Source organism: Schistocerca nitens, chromosome 2 (assembly GCF_023898315.1).
Source record: "Schistocerca nitens isolate TAMUIC-IGC-003100 chromosome 2, iqSchNite1.1, whole genome shotgun sequence".
NCBI classification, from domain to species: Eukaryota; Metazoa; Arthropoda; class Insecta; order Orthoptera; family Acrididae; genus Schistocerca; species Schistocerca nitens.
The window spans coordinates 832,869,568-832,875,115 of NC_064615.1; the positions used below are offsets into that span (position 1 = coordinate 832,869,568).

General features: G+C 47.3%; 1 pseudogene; it reads left to right on the forward strand.

The window, feature by feature from the left end:
- The first annotated feature begins 5,430 nt into the window (after positions 1-5,430).
- On the forward strand, positions 5,431-5,548 carry LOC126238588 (5S ribosomal RNA; annotated as a pseudogene).

A 5,548-nucleotide genomic window follows, 5' to 3' on the forward strand; every position in this document is an offset into this window, starting at 1 on the left:
TCCCTCCATTCACGCCTGTCGCGACACCACTGGAGGCGGGCTGCACGATGTGGCGTGAGCGGAAGACGGCCTAACGGTGTGCAGGACCGTAGCCCAGCTTCATGGAGACGGTTGCGAATGGTCCTCGCCGATACCCCAGGAGCAACAGTGTCCCTAATTTGCTGGGAAGTGGCGGTGCGGTCCCCTACGGCACTGCGTAGGATCCTACGGTCTTGGCGTGCATCCGTGCGTCGCTGCGGTCCGGTCCCAGGTCGACGGGCACATGCACCTTCCGCCGACCACTGGGGACAACATCGATGTACTGTGGAGACCTCACGCCCCACGTGTTGAGCAATTCGGCGGTACGTCCACCCGGCCTCCCGCATGCCCACTATATGCCCTCGCTCAAAGTCCGTCAACTGCACATATGGTTCACGTCCACGCTGTCGCGGCATGCTACCAGTGTTAAAGACTGCGATGGAGCTCCGTATGCCACGGCAAACTGGCTGACACTGACGTCGGCGGTGCACAAATGCTGCGCAGCTAGTGCCATTCGACGGCCAACACCGCAGTTCCTGGTGTGTCCGCTGTGCCGTGCGTGTGATCATTGCTTGTACAGCCCTCTCGCAGTGTCCGGAGCAAGTATGGTGGGTCTGACACACCGGTGTCAATGTGTTCTTTTTTCCATTTCCAGGAGTGTAAAAACCTAAACAGCCTACTTACAAGAGATTCATGCAAAGAAGAAAACAGAAACCAGCCACTGTTAGTAATGCTATATATTTACACAAACAGCGCCGTTACCGCTCTCGAACAGACAGGTTCATCTTCACACGGCTGTTCGCGTTTATATTACGTTTGTTCGTTCACGTTTACATTAATTGTTGGAAAGAACAACTAACAGCTGATATAAATAACAACAAATGCAATATAAACATGAACAACCATCTTAAGATGAACCTGGCGTTTCGAAACCGATAAAGGCGTAATTTGTGTAAATATGTAGCATTACTAACCGTGGATGGTTGTTTTTTCCTTGTTTGCATTAACAACTTGCAAGAACTTTCTTAATATCATGTAAATCCAGTCAGATTCCTGAGAGGACGCTTAGGATTTTCTTAATAAAGTATTTTTTTTCGAATTTGTCTCTTTGCGTTTTGCTGTGACGCAGCATAATTCTGTGGTGTCAGAATATGTTCTCAATTTTTACGGTTCCGTAACTTGATTGGTAAAAACGGAACTCTTATAGGACCACTTTATTGTCTGTCTGCCTGTATATTTGTCCTCAGACCGACTGTTAAAATCTATTTTTCTCAGCGGGCCGTGGTGACCGTGCGGTTCTAGGCATTTCAGTCCGGAACCGCGTGACTGCTACGGTCGCAGGTTCGAATCCTGCCTCGGGCATGGATGTGTGTGATGTCCTTAGGTTAGTTGGGTTTAACTGGTTCTAAGTTCTAGGGGACTAATGACCTCAGCAGTTGAGTCCCATAGTGCTCAGAGCCAGCCACTTCTCGCTGACCTAGAATCATGAAATTTGGCAACCAGCAACATTTCACAGTGAAAGTAGGACAAAGATCCTAAAACTGTTGATTTTTAATTTATCGTACGAACATGTTTTTGTCATTTGTTATCCAACCTTCAGTCTATTCGTTCGTTCTGTGGACACCCTTTTTCTCAGGAAGGGGTGGACATATCAAGTTTAAATTTATGTCACATACTAACATCTATGGTTATTTTTCGATGTAAAAAGCTTAAGGTTCTAAGTCGATGCAATCAACAGATACGGCTATTTCAGTCACATATTTTGATATTCGCAAACTCACTCGTCAAAACCTATAGGGTAGTCCCCATTGAGCTAGAATTTGGGAAGAAGCAAGGTTTCACAGTATAACTAAAAGGAAAAATCCGAAAACTGTTAACTTGTAATTATATAAGATAAAAAAAATTCTTTTGGCATTTTTATCCGACTTCAAATTTAAAAATAAAATTCTCTCAAAAGTCCTGGAATTCTCGGGACTGATATCCTGCCAGTATCAAAGTCGATAACAGGCAAAAATCGTCGAGATCCTCGATTCTCAGGATAGCTGAGCTGTCTATATACGTATTAAGTTTGGAGGGAACCCTAGGAGCGTAAGGCCTACTAAAATCTGGACAATTTTTGGATGTAAGTTTATGTACAGAGAAAAACTGATTTGTGATTCTTCAATTTCTCCAGGCGTATTTTATGACGAAATAAATCTCGGGTGAACAGCCTGGTATGAGTGTGCATAGGACACAATATTTCGGCAATCGACCACGTTGCCATCATCAGGTGCGCTGATTACTTGTCCTATGCACACTCGTACCAGGCTGTTCACCCGAGATTTATTTCGTCAAAAATTGATTTCTTTTCCATTCTCCCGACAAATGTCAGATTTAGCATGTTTACCAATTCCATTTCACACCCTTTATTTATCCTTAACATTTTTATGTCGCGAATGTGTTAGAGACCAATCTCCACGTGTTAAATGGTCCCAGTGCTTTCTGAACGAAGTGGTATTGGGAGAGTTGGATCGTCAGTTTTAATTTCTTCAAAAGAGGAATGGTTTAAACTGTCTAGTTATCTTACGTCACAGAGCATGCACTTTTTCTACATCATGAAATTCTCGCCAGTACATTGAAGAGCAGTGGCATAATGTTGAAATTGTCGTTCGATACGTAACTTCTCGACCAGTTTTTCACGGACAGAAAAAAATAGAAACACAAAAAAATAATTAATGTAGTATAATGAAGCCGGCCGGGGTGGCCGAGCGGTTCTAAGCACTACAGTCTAGAACCGCGCGACCCCTACGGTCGCAGGTTCGAATCCTGCCTCGGGCATGGGTGTGTGTGATGTCCTTATGTTAGTTAGGTTTAAGTAGTTCTAAGTTCTATGGGACTGATGACCTCAGAAGTTAAGTCCCATAGTGCTCAGAGCTATTTAAATAGTATAATGAAATTTCAGGAATACATTAGTCTGGGTAACATATTTAAGTGATGAGCATAGCAAGATCACAGGTTAATGCAAGTGCGAGATAAGCCATTGCAGGAGCCGGATGGCAGTTTGTGGGATGCAGATCCATGCCTGTTGCATTAGGTCGGTGAATACAGGGACGGTTAATGCTGTTCGTGGATGACGCTGGAGTTGTCGGCCGATAACGCGCCATATGTGATCGACTGGAGACATATCTGGTGATCGAGTAGACCAAGACAACATGTTGACACACTGCAGAGCATGTTGGGTTACAACAGTGGTATATGGGCGAGTGTTATCCTGCTGGAAAACACCTTCTGCTATGCGGTTCATGAATGACATCACAGCCGGCCGCGGTGGTCTAGCGGTTCTAGGCGCTCAGTCCGGAGCCGCGCGACTGCTACGGTCGCAGGTTCGAATCCTGCCTCGGGCATGGATGTGTGTGATGTCCTTAGGTTAGTTAGGTTTAAGTAGTTCTAAATTCTAGGGGACTGATGACCTCAGATGTTAAGTCCCATAGTGCTCAGAGCCATCTGAACCAAATGACATCACAACAAGTCGAATCACGGGACTGACGAACGGATTTGCAGTGAAGGTGCATGGGATATCAACGAGAGTACTCCTGCTGTCATGGGAAGTAGCACCCCATACTATAACTCCAGGTGTAGGTCCAGTGTGTGTAGCACGCAGACAGGTTGGTTGCAGGCCCTCAACTGGCCTTCTCCTAACCAACACACAGCAATCTACATCTACATCTACATCCATACACCGCAAGCCACCTGATAGTGTGTGGCGGAGGGTACCTTGAGTACTTCAATCGGTTCTCCCTTCTATTCCAGTCTCGTATTGTTCGTGGAAAGAAAGATTGTCGGTATGCCTCTGTGTGGGCTCTGATCTCTCTGATTTTATCCTCATGGTCTCTTCGCGAGATATACGTAGGAGGGAGCAATATGCTGCTTGACTCCTCTGTGAAGGTATGTTCTCGAAACTTTAACAAAAGCCCGTACCCAGCTACTGAGCGTCTCTCCTGCAGCGTTCCACTGGATTTTATGTAGCATCTCCGTAACGCTTTCGCGATTACTATATGATGCTGTAACGAAGCACGCTGCTCTCCGTTGGATCTTCTCTATGAAGGACAGCACTTGCACTGAAGCAAAACCAGCTTTCGCGAGAAAACGCAACAGGCCTACACCCTGCCCTCTAGTGAACTCTCGCTTGACACCACTGAAGTCGCAAGTGGCGGTAGTTTGTGGTCAGTGGAATGCACGCTGCAGGGCGTCTGGCATGGAGCTGTACTTGAAGTTACCCATTTGTAACAGTTTGTCGTGTCACTGTGGTGTCAACTGCTGTCCAAATTGCTGTTGCAGGTGCAATACGATGCACCAGAGTCGAACGCCAAACGTGATGGCCTTCCCTCTCGATAGTAACACGAGTCCGGTCTTCTTGCGACCGTATATTCACGTGACCACAGCTGGCAGCAATCATTTACAGTGGCTACATTCCTGCGAAGTCTATCTGCAGTGTCGCGAAGGATCGTCAAGCTCCTCGTAGCCCTATTATACAACCTCCTTCAAACTCAGTGAGGTGTTGACGGTAACGTATTTGTCGCTTTAAAAGTATTCTTCTCTAACATCAACTCACTACATCCAGTCTCGAAGGAAACTAACGCTCATGACCGTTACAGCGTGTATTTAAAGGAAATAAGATTTGCATCCCCTTAAGCGATTGGTGTGAAATTTGTTTCGAACAATCATCATTTGTCAGATGTAGAAGCAGGCCTACCAAACGTCTTTTATGTCACAGAACTGTGCTGCGTGTTGCGGTTCGTATTTTTTTTTTTTCGTCGTGTATTTTGTGGACTTCTCACTCGGGCGCTGTTATTAGGGCGCGCAGTAGAAGCTTCTAGAGAACTCGTCGGCTAGCGCCGGCGGTGGCGCCTGGAAAGTTCGCTGAGCGGCGCCTACGTGACGGGCCGCTCGTGACAGTGGCGACCGTGGCCCTGTCCCACCTGCGGCTGGCTGGCGGCCAACCGGCTCGCCTTAGCGCCAGCCGCTCTCTCTCCCTCTGGGCCTTCTTGCTCGGCCGCGGTCACTGACTCCTCGCACGTTTATAGCACGTGCCTCTCGTTCGCTCAGGACTGTGGCCCGCGATAGTTGTTTCCCGCTGAACTCAGAGTGTTCGAATAAGCCAACCGATGTCTGCTGAGTCATGCGATTGCGATATGCACACATACAGATGACGGTAGTAGGAATAAAAGGCCGGTGCATTGGGGGAGCTGTCATGTGGAAAGGTTTCCCCAACTAGTAGTTGGAGCTAGACGCCCGGCACGTGTCATTTTGGAAACCGTTAGGGAATTCAATATTCGGAGGTCCACAGTGTCAAGACTGTGCCGAGAATACCAAATTTCAAGCTTTACTTCTAAACACGGACAACGTCTTTGCTGACGGCCTTCACTTGACGAGGGCAACGGCCTTGCCGTAGTGGATACACCGGTTCCCGTGAGATCACCGAAGTTAAGCGCTGTTGGGCGTGGTCGGCACTTGGATGGGTGACCATCAAGGCCGCCATGCGCTGTTGCCA